Below are 16,743 nucleotides of genomic sequence, written 5' to 3'. Positions count from 1 at the left end.
TTGAATTTTTTTTTTACTGTCTTAATTTTCTTGTGAGAATGTGAAAAAAGAAGAAAAACTTATCCACAGAAAATATAAGTAATAGTGCCATTAAACAACATTACTTCTTGAAAGCTGTGCATAACCCAAAGTATACTGTAATGGTAGAAGTAAATACAAATATCCAAGTAATTTTTCTCTTAAAAAAATCCACTTCAGTAAATGGGTTTGAGTTACCTGGTCTAGTTGGAAGGGGATGATCCTTAAGGTCCTTTCCAACCCAAGGCCATTCTCTGATTCCATGAGCTACACCTTCCTTGTCACCGGAGTCTGTACCAAAAACACAGAGCCAGGAAAGCAGCTGTACCAGGTCATGTCAAGGTCCATCTTGACTGGCATCCAGCTTTGGACTGAAATCATAAACAGATGTCTTGGGAAGAGGAAGGAAGCAGAAAACCTGTAGGATACATCCCTCTTTCAGCATCAGCTGTTCTCAGGTCAGGGACTCCCTGAGCAAGGTGTGGTTTGTCTGTTTAGTAACCTTAGTGCATTTCTGTGCTGTGAACTTGTCCAGTCACTGGTTGAACCCTTACAAACTTTTATCATCCTCAACACCCTTTGGCAAGCAATTCTGTAGATCTACTATCTATTGCATGCAAAACTACCACTTCTTATTTGGAACCCAGTTCATTCACAGCAAAAAACAAGTGATAGTCCATCCCTATCCAAGTTTTCTGTGATGATGTTAAGTAGCCATGCAAGTTAACGTTCAATGGCATTTTTTAGATTTGGCTATATATCATCCATGAAGTTATGCTGACATATTGCAGTCTAGCAAATGCTCATCTTCTGCACAACTTGCTTGGAATAGGCACAAATACCCTAATAGCTAATAAAAGAAATGCATTTGAAAGATCTTCTGGCCTATACAAATAACTGAACAATTTGTATAATCTGCAGGGCTTGGTTTTCCATTGCATGGCAGTAATGGTGTAACACTTGGAGAAACTGTGTTTAAAGCTTTATGGGTTGGAAATGAAGTCATTCCCATTAAAAGCCTATGAAGAAAAAAAGAATTATGGTGCAGCAATGGACAATGTAGTTCTCAAAAGTATGCTGCAAGAGACAGAAAAAAAAGAGTATATTCATTTTAAAAATGTCATTGTTCAAAGGTACAACGTTAGTCCTTCCAGGTTTTCCTGATGGCAGTGAGTGATAGGGCTCTGCTTTGCTCCCCAGTGAGTCAGTGGTGTGCACCACCCCACAACAGTCATGGCTTTTCATTTATCATTGTGCAGCATTTTGTCCCCATTCTTGTGCGTTTTCCTCTGCTACTGCCATTTGTGTCATTCCAATGGAGGCAATTTTAACTGGGATGTCAATAAGCAGCAGCAAAGCCCTCTGAGGAGGGAGCCAGCATCTCCTGTGACTCCAAGAAGAGATCTGCAAAGAATAGCAAGGAAGATGCCAAGCCAGAGAGTGACTCCAAGCCAGAGCTCGGAGAGTCACTGTGGCAAGGGAGGAACAAGAAAGGGAGGAGAAGAGGAGGGAGCTTGCCACCTTTCCCTGCAGGACTCATGCAAAGTACTGATAATGTGTCTTTTATTCATTCCTTGCCTTTGTTCTCTAACCATCTCTTGAGAGACATTTCAAAGAAAGGGAGGTGAGGAATAGACTAAAAGTCTCCTTTTAGATTGAGGAATGCAGGCTCCACCCTTGCTCCCAGCTCCATCCTTTTTGTGCTGCTGCAGCTGGGGAGTCTCCCTTGAGGCTCTAACATAAACCTGGGGTTGGTCCTAAGCCAAATGGTCCAAGGATCAGGGGAGCCATTTTCTTCCCCGAGCTCAGGGCTGGCCTTTCATTACTGGGCTGGGAGGTCAAAGATCCCTTGGGAAAGGACTCCATCCCTTGCACCACAGGGAGCTGGAAAGATGTAGAGGTGACAGTGAGCAGCCAGGTGAATGTCATCTCCTCCTGTGATGCTGCTGTGCAGAATGTCCTGAACACGCACAGGAGGAGCCACGACCTGGATTTATTTCTGTGCACCACAGCACAGGGCAGCCAGGAGAACATTCTGTCCCATTTTCAAGTCCACACTTCAAAAGAGATGTTGACAGGTTGGAAAGGCATCAGGGAAAGGTATGTGAGAAGCCTGAGATCTGGAAAACTTTATGGTAGGAGACTGAGAACACAGTGGAATTCTTCTGTTTGAAGGAAGGCTGAGGGGTGACTTGCTTGTGGTCTACAAGTATGAGCATGGGGAAAATACAACAGATGTTCCAAGCAGAAAATAAACCCATAATAAAATCTAGTGGTTGGTTGTTGATGCATCCAGAACAGAAAGCAAGTAAAAAAATTGGAGGTAATTAGCCACTGCTTACTAGAGTAAAGTTGGATTCTCAGTTTCTCTTTTAAATCTAGAGTGGATGACTTCCTGAAATCTCTTCTGCACCATCTGAAGATGGAGAAGAGCTCATGGGACATGATTTTGTGTCAGGGTTATAAAGCAGTTCAGATGACCACGATGAAAGCTCCCATGGAAAAACTGAATGTACAGCAGTTGACCTTCCATGCCAAGTGCCTTTAGTCCTTACTCTGACAACCCCAGTGTGACCTGGGTGCACTGGGAAATCCATATGGTCCATAGTCACAGTGTGTTTATATACCCAGAGAGATGAATGGGAGAAATGTTTCCATGCTGGGTAATCAGGATGAAATCTCACTGAGATTACAGCATTCAATGTCAGCGCCTCCAAAACTGAGATAAAGAACAAGAATAAGTTAAAAAAAAAATAGCCCCTTTTTATTTTCACACAATAGATCTGCTATCAACAGTAGCCAATCTGCTAGCAGTGATATTAAAATGTATTGCTGTGTTCAGAAAACGTACCATTTTTGGGTATAGTCAGTGCTCTCACCTAAAACCAGTGTGATCTGGCCAGTTGGGAGAAGTGAGTGTCAGAAAAATGTGTCTGGACACTTGAGCTCAGGGAGATCCACTGGGCTACCTGGAGGCTTGGCACTGTTTGGATCCAGATCTCCACAAGAGTAAATTTTATTTTTTAAAAAAAATTAAGTGCGTGTTGGTTACCACGTGCGTGCATGGGAATAGAGAAACTCATTTTTAGTCATTTGGCTTGAAGGGGGTCCCGGGTGAGTGTTCACACTCCCATTCTGCAGTGACCTCTGCTGGCAAGGGCAGCACCGGGATCTCCTCCCTCCCACTCCACCCTGCTCGGGGCATCTGCACAAGGGATTTTTATTAGCACCTTCATCTGGAGGTGTTCAATTATCCTCCGTGTCAGTGCGGGGCAACACGGGTGAAATAATGGAGCTGTCATACAAAGGCAATAAAAAATGCCATGGGGCGTGTGAAGGTGGTAGTTACACAGAGATAGTTAAATCTGATTAACAGCAATGATAGAGGAGTGTCAACATACGCCAGTCTTGATGATTAAAAGAGAAAGTAGCTGGAAATTAGCAATTGTTACAGGTAGCTTAAGGATATTGTTATTTTTTTCACCTTTTGAAACTTCCCTTCGGGCGTGTGTCTGCCCGTGAAATCACGGAGATATTTTTCCAGTGCGTAAGGAGTTGCTGTCATGCAGCCACTCATGAAAGATGCCCCTTGCTCTTCTGGAGGGATCTGTGCTTTTAGTGGCAGAGTCTGTTGCTGTAAATCACATTAGTGCAATTTACTTCATTACTTTCTTACCCTGACAGAGAATCTGGCTCCAAATCTTTACATTACAGTTGTCCAAGAGCACCTACGAACACTGGGTTAATTCTTGGCCCTTGGACAAGTCCCCAGTGTTCACTGTTGCTACTTGCCTTCTTATAGCTGACTATTTTTTATTGTTTTTTAATGCAACTTGTTTTCCTTTCTGTGATCACCATCTGTTTGCCACTTGAGGCACACTGTGTTTGCACCCCTGTGATCAATGAAGTCGTATTTCCATGCAGAATGCAGTTTCTAGTGTTCCTAGGTAATATTCTCAGCTCAGTGCAGGTGGAAATGTTGAAGTCCCAGCTGCCTGCCTGTCCTGAGCTCTGCCCTCCTCACCGTCACTGTCTAAATATGCACGGGTAGTTCTGTCTGTGAGCAGCAGCTCGGAGCCAGAGCATGAACAGAGCCAAGCGAGCAAAATTAGCTTACAAATTAACATGCAATGTGTAACCTGAGTTTTGGCTGTGTGCTGGTGCTCTCAGACAGCACTCAGGGGCTGGTGTCTGAAGAAGAGGATGACAGCAGGGCAGCACAGAGCAGATAGTCCCCAGCCTGCTTCACCAGCCACCAGAGACTAATCTGACCCAGGTGCTGAAGCTGGTATAAGGTGTTGATGAAAAATTACCCATTTCCCATCACCTGGCTCTATAATGCAAGTAGCTCCAGCTCTTGGAGACATCCTGATATAGAAGCAGCAGGTTATAAGAGTTTGTCTTCAGAGGGCTTCCCCTCCCTGGGCCAGTTTGTCCCCATCTCCTCGGGGCTGCAGTGGCAAATGGAAGGGGATGTATTCCCTCCCCTGCAGAGGAAGAGGCTCATGAACAATTGTGTTCCCTGAGGAAACTGCCCAGGGCCAAGTGCTGGAAGGCAAAGTGAAAGGAGAGGGGATGCCTCCAGCATGGCCAGAATGGTTGCAAGCACCAGCAGACAGCTAAGTACCTGTCTGCTGAAATTCTTCTCATGGTGAAGCCCTTCTGGAAAACTCAGTTTTACCCCTCCATGGCAGAGTACCCTGCCACCTCCAAACTGGGGCCACCAGGAAGAAATGGCACGTCAAAGCCTGAGCACCATGATTTCTTCACGTGCCCCCTGTCAGACAATTCCCTGGTATTCTGGTCAGGTCAAACCACCACCCCCCATACTGGGAGCAGACCACCAGCCCAGCAGCCTTGGGCATTCTACCCCTCCTAGCTGACTCCCAGAATTTTATCTGGATCCCTGACAGTCCTGGTTAGTTAATGTGGCTCTCCAGGGCCTTGCAGAAGACTCTCAGCTATTCAGGTCTCTCCCTGTGAACTCCTGAGATTTGATGAACTTTGTTGCAGCCAAGGTGCAGGGGAATCTCATAAATCTTCTCCTGCCCTGTTGTGTGTTGTTTAGTGCATCTTATCACATTCGACATCTCTAGTTATAGTAATCACTTTTAAAAATGTACTTCTGCCATGTCAGTAATTAATCAAATGCCTTTGTTTCATTAGCCATAATAATACCTTTGGTTTCATGTTCTTAGGTGTTCCTCTTTATAAACCCCCCGGATGAGTCTCTCCTCCTTAGCACCCCATCACTCCAGATGCTTTAACATTGCTGATAAGGTGTTTAATGGAAAGACTATGAAAATTTCTTTTCTCATATCAGACTGGGATCTAAAAGGGTTGGGATCAGCATCAGGTCTGCTTTGCAGCTGCAAACACTGGCTCTGCTCTTTGATCCCTGTAGCTGCTGACTGACTCCGGAGAGCTTCCCCTGCAGCTCCCAGCCCAGCCCCTTGCCCTGGCCCACCCCTCCTGCAAGGTCTCCTGTTGGTTTGAAAAGAATAGGATCAGTCCCTAGAGGTAAGGAAAACTCCTGACAGTCTGTAGAGGAAAGGGTTATGAGTGAATAGACAGTGTGGATTTTGGTAGAAGTGGGAAAAAATGAAAAGGATGCCCAAACCCAACACAATTTGTATTGATAAGAGAATAACTGAGGTGAAGTCATTGCATATGTCCCCCACTGAGAGCTGGTGTGTGGGGACCTCACCTGTCACAGCAATGTGCACTGAAGCAATGCACACTGAGCTGACTGGTGAAGCCTGGTTATTCAGTATCTCTAACTTTGAAATTTGTGCCACTGCTGTGCACTTCAGAATCATCTTGTACAACAACGACTTTCTTCTCTTCTCATTTCTTTTATCCTTTGGGATCATTCCTTTTTTTTTTTTTTTCTTTTGCATTTTATATCAAGGAAAAAAAATAATTCTGGCATACTTCTGGGAGTAAAATAATCGTATAAAGTCACTGGCAAACAATCTTTGCCCAAACACGCATGCAGAAAGTGAGTTCTCACAATTATGGTTAATGCAAAATGAAGTCAGATTATAGAGGCCTCCAGCGTGATTTCTAGCGTGATAATGATGAGAAGAGAAGATTAGGCTTATCACAGACAAAACTTGTGTGCTGGGATTTTTAGTAATTCAAAAACAGCCACCCTGCTACAATGCACTTAAACTACTTACCTGCAGCATGGTGTTCACAAGCACTGTAGCTTTGCAAAGTGAGGGAAAGGAGGGATTTTCTGCACTGTTTTACACCCCAACGCTGCAAAATGCTGAAGGGCATCACCCCCATCCTCCAGCACGTGGAGCAGCTCTGTGGGCTCGCTGGGAAGTGCCATGTGCCTTGAGGTGCACAGGTGCTGCTCATTACCTGGGTGCTCAAGTGGTTTGGTTTTCTGGTGGGTTTTTGTGTTTTGTTTTTTTGGCACTTTTTTAATTTTGGAGTGAGGCCTTATCTGAACCTCCTGCAGCTCTGTGTATCTGCCATGGGAAGGCTGGGAAGTCTCAGGGAGCCTGGTGTGAGCCTGGAGCAACGCTCGCCCCCTCTTTTGTTTAGTGAGGAACTCCAGTGCAAAACCCAGAGCTGTTATACCCTGGTAGAACGTGAAGTCAGCAGAAACTGTTTAAGTGCTGGGCATGGCATGGATCCAAAACTCCTTACACGTCCATATCCCCACTCCATATGGCACTGGTGTGTGATGGGGACTGTCTCAGGAGAAATGAGTCTGAGTGCAGTTTCCTACACCCTGATGAGTCCTGCCAGAGTGCTGCTCAGGTCATGGCAGGCCTGTTTTAGCTGTCATTGCTTTTTTTTTGCAGCTCCATCAGGACCCTTGACCTCATAGCACCAAGTTTCTCAGTCTGACCATTGTGTCTGAAAACTTGTGTCCCTTTGCCTTGATCTCAGTGAGGGTCTGTCTCAGCTGGCAGAGAAAATCCTGTGTTCTGGATACCCTGAATTACACAGACAGCAGGACACGGAGAAACACAGCCTCTGAGCAGCCATCCTGTGAATTAGCCCAGCTGGAAAGGAGCCAGCCTGCAGGAAGGGCAGTGCTGAGTCAGGCTGAGGGGTCACCTAGACTGCATCCTGTCTCTGACCAGCCTGTAGTGAATGCTCAGCAAAAGAGCACAGGAGCAGGACAAGTACAGAGAGATTTCCTCCACTTCATCCTTCCAGCTTCTGGCAGTCTGAAGTTTAGGGACTTCCTGATCCAGAGCTGTGTCTTCATCTCTGCAGTCTAGGGGCCTTGATGGACTTTTCTTTCAAGAATTTTCTAATTGTATTTAGAACCCATTTATACCTTTGGTCTCCATGACATCCTGTGGCAATGGGTGTCACAAAGTGCTTGTGTGTTGGATGTGTTTGCTTTAAATCTGGCAGTTAATCATGTAAAGTCTCCTCAGTCCTCACACAATTTTATCACATTCTCCAGGCCATTCCTGATTTCACACACCTCTCTCATCTGGTGTCCCAGTAGTCTCTTCTCCAGCTGAGCAGTCCCAGCCCATATGATGCTTCTTTATTTTGAAGACTTTCCATATCTTTGATCATCCCTGTTGATCTCCTGTGAACATTTCTGGCCCTGCTCTGTTTTTCCTGGGCACAGAGAGCAGCCCTGCCTGCAGGGGTACACACCATCAATGTACACAGCAACACAGGGATGAGAACAGGTGTCTTTTTTTTTTCTCTGTTTCTTTCCTAATAGTTCCTGATGCTCAGTTTTGCTTTCTGAGTGCTTCTAGACCCTAAATTATGTACTTACAAGCACTATCCACACTGATTGCAGTGTCTTTCCTGAGAGGAAATAACTAATGTAATGTCCATTACTGTATAGACATTATTAGGGCATTTTTTTACCCTGTAAGAGTCAGTTTGCATTTGTTATCATAATACTTTTATTAGCTATTTCATCTTTTGCTAATGTTAGATCACAATCACTGATAGATCAGGATTTTCTATGACTCTTCACAACCAGCATTAGTTGTTTGACTGTTCAAAGTCAGCCTTCACTTTTTAGCAACTGGAGAAGATGAACACAAGGATAATCCTTAGGGTCTCATCCTTAAGAGGAGTACTGGATAAAACCCACCAAGCTTTGGGGTTTGTGCCTACAGGATGCTCTTCACAGGACCAAAGGTGTGTTGGACGTCTCAGAAGTAGAGATGACACCAACATCTCATTTCTTGAATTGCAGACACCAATTCTTGCCTCATCCTACTAGAGGGAGGACAGAGTTGAAATGCCTGATTAGTGAGCTGGGTGTAATGCCGATGCTTTGGGGCTATTCCAGGCACTGGAGTTGATCCAGGCTGTGGGGTACAGCAATGGGCCCTGAGCTATGCAGGTTGAAAATTGGATTCCACTTTGAAATTAACTTATTGATTGTCTTTATGAAGCTTTAAATCTCCCAGGATGCTTATGTTTTGAAGGCATGAATCTGATCTTTGACAGTGGCAAAAAATGTGTGGCTTGAATCCTTCAGGTCACTTGTTGGTTCTGTTCATTCCATGAGCTGGAATCTTCGTTCCTCTATACAATTTGAGTCTGTAAATCCTAGGGGAGCTGTGGAGAAGCCATTGATCGACTGCTGCTTGGAAAGCAGGGAAAGACCGAGGCTGGGGATGATTTCTGAGGCTTACATTTGATCACAATTGGCTGTTACAGGGTGGGAAGAAGAAGTTGGCTTTCCTTGTGACAGATGCTGGGGAGGCAGAGCCAGGATAGGTCGTTTCCGATGGGAGCTCACGGTATGAAATAAATAAGGGGAAAGTGAGAGTGAAAGACACATTGTATAAGATGTGCAACTGGCGAGGTGCCATCATAAATATTCATTGGGTATGTTAATTAGCAACTATTGCTGTTACTCATTAACTAATTTATTCAACAAATAGCATTCAGGCCACTCTAGAACACTGCATACTGTTACTGCTAAAAGGGGTATCAGTTTCCCTGGCTGTCACCTGGAGACATTGATACTCCCCCATCTTTGCAAGTACTTTGATGTGTGGAGATGAAAACTGCTGCATGGAGCACTCTGTGTCACTTTTGGGTAGAAGTCCAGTCCCATTCCCAGAAATCTGCTAAGAGATATAATTCATTAATTCAATCTCAACTGGAGAAGCATGGCAGGTCCACAACAAGACTTCTGTTTGGACAACAGCAATAGCGTGTAGGGAGGAGAGAGTCTGCAAAGAAATGGATGGGCTCTTCTGTGAATTGATTTTTTTTTAAAGAGAGGAATTAAACATGTCTAAAAGAGTCAGCTTTGGTTGTTTCTACCAAATATGGTAGATCCTGCTCGGTCAAAACTACTGCCGGCAGCAAAGAATTGCAGAAGAGGTTGGCATGGATAATAAAACAGAGATGGAATTTAGTATTGGAAAGTGCAAAGTAATGCACGGCAAAGAAAAACAATCTGAATATTACATAGGTAATGAGGGCTTCCAATATACCAATTACCAATCAGGAAAGGGAAATTGGGGTCACTGGGGACAGTACTATGAGATTATCACACCACCAGTGAGTGCTCAGTAGCGATCAGAAAGGCAAATGGGATGTTGGTAATTACAGGAAAGAGAATACAGGAAAAAAAAAGATATTATTAAGCCATTACTCCAATCCAAGTACATTCAGATATCCTGGTCCCCCCATCTCAATAGCACATAGCAGAACTATATTACATCTGTAACTGTGACAGAATATTGTGTGATATTTATGGAGAAATAACTTCTATGCAAAGACTGAACAAGTAGAAAGGAATCTACCTTATGGGGAAAAAAGTGATGATGAAAGGCAACATCTGAGAAAGAGTATTTTCCATCCCAAACGGCACAGAAAAGTAAATAAAGACAGCTGTTCTTACAATAGATGAACTGAGACACATGCAAAGAAATGATCAAGCAGCAAACTCAAATAAGAAGAAATACTGCTTCATACCACATCTAATAAGTTGGTGGAACTCCTTGCCCAGGGTGTTACGGAGGCCAAGAATATAACTGGTTTCAGAGAAGGAACAGAAACATTCTTGATGAAAAATTCCTTTAGAGTCTACTAGTGCAGAAGTTGAGGGATTGCTGATTGCCACAAGCTGTGAGGAGGCCATGCCCACAGGAGGATTGCTGCAATGTGCCCTGCTTTGGGCTCTACAAACCTACTGCAGGTCACTGTCAGAGAGAAAGTCCTTGGGTACCTGGACTCCTGGGTGGCCTTGTGTAAGGGTTTTTATGTCAATGCTCTGCAGTGAGGACTGAGATCCCTTTGAGGTCACTTCCGCATTATCTTCTCTAATTGGACTTTGGAGAAGAGCCAGAGGATGAAGAATCCTGATCTATCAACCTATCCACATACCTACCTACCTAAGCACCCAGATAATCTGTGTCACTTAGCAATGGCTTAAGCTTCATGGTGTATCTTACAATACCTAAGACAATACACCTTCAGGAGCAGTTGAGACAGCAGTGGTGTGCTGTAATACCCAGCAGATGTGGTTTGCACCACAGTACTGCCACTCAGACAAAGCAGTGAGCTGTCCTCGTGGGCTGCTCCCACAGCATGGGCTCTGTAGCAGGAGACTCAGGCAGCAGCACCTGTAAGTTCAGGTATGGCAGTAGCATCCCCAGGTGCTGGGCTGTGCCTGAATTTTAGAGCATCCCAACATGAATTTCATAGAATCCTAGAACCCTAGAGATTGGGTTGGAAGGGACCTTAAAGATCATCTCATCCCAACGCCCTTTCCATGAGCAGGGACACCTTCCACCAGCCCAGGCAGCTCCCAGCCCCATCCAGCCTGGCCTTGAGCACTCCCAGGGATGGGGCAGCCACAGCTGCTCTGGGAATTTGCCCATCCTAACTCTGTTCTCAGGCACAGCACTTAGACCAGTCCAGGGTCCATGTGCAGTAGATGGTTGCCATGTGAACAGCTTTAACCAGGCAGTTCACTAGCACAGGCACTGCCTTTTCCAACTGGCTGCAGTGCCCGGGAGTGCTGCTGCCCATGTTTAATTTACCAGTGCACATGTAGCTTCTGTGTCTGGATCCAGTTACAGGATTAGGTCCACAAGGACAGGAGAGATGAATTTGTGAATCAAAGCAGTGCAAATTTATTTCCTATGAAGGGTAACATTTTCATGTGAGGCCAAAAGTAGACCAGCTCCTCAAAGAAAACCCCAGTGATTCTTATCTCAGCTGTAAGGAATGTGTGCATTTTGGAACTACACCATGAATGATAGTAGGATGCTGAGCTGGAAAGTAAAGAAGCTGGAACAGAGGATTGAAGACTCTGAACCTCAAGAAGGCATGGCCTGGGGGAAAATCCTAACCAAAAAAAAAAAAAAAAAAAGGAAATAAAGGAGCAAATGAAAACATAGCTGACATTTATGCAGTACCTGAGACAATGACCTCTTAGAAGAACTTCTTAGAACTGGTGGATTTTAAATGAAATATAAAGTAAAGTAGCAATTAACTAAAAAGGCAATCCAAGTCCAGCCCCTACAACAAGTTGCAATACGTAGAGAAATATGTATGAAATTCTTTGATGGGGGTTTAAAGTGTGAGATAAAAGTGGTGTTGAGAAAACAGTATTCTCTCTCTCCTATCTGGGCCATCATCACCAGTGACTGCAGGTCGGTCGTGGTAACTGCCTAGCATTTGGTGCTGCTGATTTTTAGGGTGGTTGAGACTGAAGGAAAAAAATGTAGATGCATGCTGTTCCCAAAGTGTTGGATACATTTTATTAAAGCATGAAAAATATCAGTGAGCTGACATGCTCAAGCTGACGAAAAGCACTGCAAAAAAGTTAATAAGTAGCTGGCCCTCTCCCTTCAGTAGCAGCTTGTGATGACACAGACTTTCAGAGGAGTGTGGAGCTGTTCTTCCTCATCTGTGCCGTGCTCTAACTTGGGAGCAGGGTAAATCCACACCAAGATTTACACACAGAACCACCACATTTCTGGTGTGGGGGCAATGGGATGGATCTGGCACACCAGTGCATGTGGCAAAGGGGTCCCTGTGTGATGGGGAAGAGCCAGGAGATGTGGGAGGACTCTGCAGCATGGGAGTAGGAGTGGAGGTGCAGGAGCTGGGCCAGCAATGCTCAGGCTTTGCCCTAAGAGACCCTTGTGGATCCACTTCAGGAAAGCTCTCCCTTGCTTTCCTGCTTTAATATGCTCACAGAGTGTTTTCTCACACCGTACAGGCTCTTTATTATTATTATTATTGCCAATATTTTCCAGGTTTATTTTTAATTTGGTGCAATGGCTCATATCCAGAAGCGCTCTTTTTAATAAAATGAGGAATCTTTTATCTTTGGATAAGGTCTTCATGGGAGAAGAAGGTTTTAAAGAAGCCCAGGGAGGGAGGGGAAAAAAAGGCAATTGTTTTCTTTCAAGGAAGAGCAACAGGTATCTACGAATCAAAAAGATTTCTGCAGCCTACGCTTAAAAACCCTGGAGAGTCCCTTGCAGGGAGGATATCACCTCAGGGAAAGTCCATCCTCCCTCCTTCCAACCCCCCACATGCTGGCTCTGGGTGCAAATGAAATTTACCCTTGTGTTGGAGTAGCTGCAAACTCCAGAACCCAGGCTGGACACCTCATGCCTCTTTCTGCTCCCCCACCAGACACGGAGATGTGTTGGGGCTCCAGTGTTTTCTAGATGAGCTTTGGAAGGCTGGCTGGGGACAGACCCAGTTGGTCCATCCAGCCTGCCATCCCCCAGGAGCACCAGCTGCAGGCAGCATCTGCACTAAGGTCCAGAAGGAAACAGCTGAGCAGTGTGGGATCACCTTCCCTTGGGAAGGTCCTTTCAAGGCATCATTTTGTACCAAGGCCAAATAATTCCATAACTGTGTTTGCAGCAGAGGTGAGGGAAGTGAACAGTCCTGAGGGAAATGTATTTCAAATACTGGCAAATACTGTAATTTCTAGGTGGTGTCTGACTCTATTGCACATCCTTCCTTTGTCTACTTACCAAAATAAAGAGTATTCTTTAGTAGCTGGTTATAAAAAGCTGACTAAAAAGCTGATTTTTCACTCAGAGCAAAGACAGTGCTGTGGGTGTTTTGTCTAGTGTCATGCATAAAGACTTTTTAATGTCCCCCAAGGAACATCTCTTTAAAGCAGCCTGTCAGCTTTACACTTTAATCCATTAGGCTACAAAATACAGATAAATGAACGGAAAAATACCTATCTTTAAGCTACTGTTGCTTAATCTGCTTCAGTATTTACATATTTAGCAGCAGACAAATAATAGGTTTGCTCATTAGCAAGAGTTTGTTTTGTGCCACTTTTATTTTCTTTGCAGCTTTGCTGGAACCTGATTACCCAACCAACAATACACTGGGGAAGACAATGTTGTTTCATATGATTTAGCTGCAAGGCACATCTTGGATTTCCAAATGCTTGCATGCATTGTTCCATTCACAGTATATGTTGTCCCACTCCCTTTTGAGTGAGGACAAGTATTTTTACATATGCAGGTCACCAGCCAGCTCAGGCCCATTCTGTTTTGACTGGGTGCTGAAGGACTGTACTCAGAAACCAGTCACATGGATTCCCGCTCCTGCCTCGTTGCCTACCCTTCCCCACAATCAGTCAGTTGTCCTCCTTGGCTTTTTTTGCCTGGAGCAGCTGAGTAAAGCCACATGCTCTCTGGATAATCAAACAGCTGATGCTCGGGGCGTGCGTTGCCAATCGTGACTCAGTAATATGGAGACAGTCGCTACTGCCCTTATGATTTGCTCCTCGTGGCTCCTCAATAGGCAGTAGCACAAAAGGACGAGGACAGACATTCAGGTCACATGCACAACCAAAACCACAGCATGGCAATGCTTATCTTTGTTTGTAAGCCTTCAGCCAGGCCTTCATCCGCTGCACCTGGATGTCACACCCTTGAATGGAGTAGCTCTGCGCCTACCCATTGCACCCGAGACCCAGCTCTTCCCCATCCCCTCTTTCAAATGCTTATCTTTTGCAGAGGAAACTTGCTGGGGATCCATTGCCCGGTCTAAGGACAGAACACATGCACAGAGACCCCATTCTTCCCTTTAATGAGATGCCATCTCCATTTAACTACTTTCTGGCAGAATTCTCAAGCGTTGCAGATCTCACATTCCAATTACATCAGTGGGTATTTTGCTCCTTGGCAAAGGCCACCGGCTTCAGCAGCTCACTGAATTCACCCCCAGTAGCAGTGATTACCTACAAAACAGGGCCACAGGCCTAAATAAGCAAGTTACACGCAAGGAGCCAGATCCTTGGCCCAGCTGGGGCCGCTTTGCCCAGCTCCTGCAGCACAAAGCTGTCACCAAGCCAGCCCAAACAGCTGTTGGAGGATTCCCTTGGCGCAAAAGAATTCCTGAATGGCAAAGAGCCACTAAAGCAACTCCTACACAATCTCACTCACTGGTCCCCAGAAATCCCTGACAGCTGGGACGGCACAATGGGGCCAGAAGCACCTGTTACCATTCAGAGCGGCCTAAAGGCTGCTCTATAGGGCAATGAATGGCAAAAGGAGCACCCAGTATCTTTGGGAGCCCTTTTGGGAGCGCACAGAGGCTTGCCTTCATCACCTCCATCCCCAGCCGGAGGTGCACCGTGGGAATGTGTGCTGGGGGCACTGCCAGAGCTCAGGGCTCCATGTGTGGCTGTGCTTTCTGACCTTTGTGTGCGGGGAGATGTGGGGAGAGGGAAGAAGGAAGCCTGGAGGCCTGCAGGGGAAGGATCTGGAAGCAGAGCCAGGTTTCTCAGCCCTCTCAGTATGGGCCCACTGCACCCAGCTCAGTCGTGAGCCTCCTTCTGGAAATTTGTAGCCATCTTTCATGAAAGTGAATATTGTAGTACTGCACCTTACTTAATTTCGTGTTTTAGGTAAAACCCAGAGATTTCTCTCAATCAGGAATACCAGAACCTTCTCCTTCATCTTCCCTGCTCTCATAGCCAGTTCACTCTTGCCAATTCCCAGTTGTCACTGGCCCCAAAATGTCATCTTGCTCCCAGCTCATCTCTCAGACCAATACAACCCTCTCTTACTTAGTGCTTATCTGTCACAATGTTCCTCCTGGTCACAGAGTCCTGGAGTGGTTTGAGTTGGAAGATCAACCCAAGTCCCAACCCCACTGCCATGGACAGGGATGTTGTTTACTGGGTGGCTGCTCACTAGATCACTGATGCTCTTAGATATTCTGATCTACTCAGGTGTTGGGTCTGATGTCTGAACTTCACTAACTGAACTTCACTTCCTTTGGCACCCAGGAACTGATGAGTCCCTTAGAAACACAGAGCTATCCCAGGAGAGGATGCTTGTTTCTCCAAATGACCATACAATTCTCTGTTCTGTATTCTGTGTTTCTAGAGAAGTTGTAAAGCAGAATGAAGCCCCAGATTATGCTCAGGTTCAGAGGATAATGTTTAGACCAATTTTTCTTTGTTTTACCCAGGATCAATTTGTGTCTGAATTTCTAACATCTATATAAATGGTGCATGGTGAAAAACAAAGAAAGCAGTTGTTATTTTTATTTTATTGTACACACACACACACACCCCAAATTCCAAATAAATAAATAAAATATGTCCAGCTCTGTTAATAATATTTTCCTAGTTCTTATCATGGGATTCTTCCCAGACAGATTTCACTCGAGTGACAGTATCAGCATCAAGATTTCATGCAGCATCTGAATGGAGCATTGTCTCTGTGCTGTGCTCTTAACATGCTCTTGCTCTTATTAATTGGCTACTTAATAAGAATTTGTGAGGAATCCACCTTTCATATACTGCCAATGTGAAAGGGATTAATATAGAAGAGATCTAACAAAGGAAACAAAGACAAGCCCTGACCCAGAGACCTCGTAATCAAGGATTTAGACAATACACAACAGGTGAATACCCCGGTAGGATAAATGGAGACAGGAAGGAGGGATGGAAGACAAGTGCATTTGCCTAAGCTAATAATCACAGTGATCTCAAGAGTCACAGGTGGTCACTAGCTGAACCCATGACTCAACAGCCAAAAAAGTTTAGTCCCAAAGTTCACAAGATGAATGTGCTCTATGTGAGCACAGTTCGAAGCACTTAAAAGCCACTGGAAAGACTCTCATTAATGAGGCCTGAGGAGCTGAAATATTTACCTCCTGGCTTTAATCATTATTAGATGCAAAATTTGTGGGTGCAATAAAGACAGTGGTTTAATGGCATGTTCTAATCCCTTAGTAACTATTCTCAGCAAATACCTCTGTGTTCCTGAGGTGATAAATTGCCTCTTTCCCTCTGAACCACACAGGCTAATGCCCTTTGGGACTCCATTTTTAGTAGCAGTCCCTTCTGACACCAACAAACCACAGGCACCAGCTACCTTTCATCTCAAGTGATATCTCTTCCTGCTGTATTAACAGATTTCAAAGCAACACTTTCCAACCTCTACCCGTTTTTGAAGATTGGAACTTTCTGAAATTCAGTGGTGTCCTTAAAAACTTGTCTAACCCTTCCAAGCACAGTAGGTGGTCTAAGAAAAGCTATTCCTACTCCTGACAAATTTTGACATTCCTAGCTATTCATTGGAAAATAGTAGATTTTTACCTTTTCTGGAAAACTTTCCAGAATGCAAAGCAAGCTTAGCATTTTAATTCATCAAGTCAATGATTTTTCCATTGCAGCTCAGAATAATGCAGGTGAGATCAGGTAAGCATGCAATGAGGGAGAGATCAGAATTGCTGTAAGTTGATGATGAA

Source organism: Catharus ustulatus, chromosome 6 (assembly GCF_009819885.2).
Source record: "Catharus ustulatus isolate bCatUst1 chromosome 6, bCatUst1.pri.v2, whole genome shotgun sequence".
Classification (NCBI taxonomy): Eukaryota; Metazoa; Chordata; class Aves; order Passeriformes; family Turdidae; genus Catharus; species Catharus ustulatus.
This window is presented reverse-complemented; position numbering follows the sequence as displayed.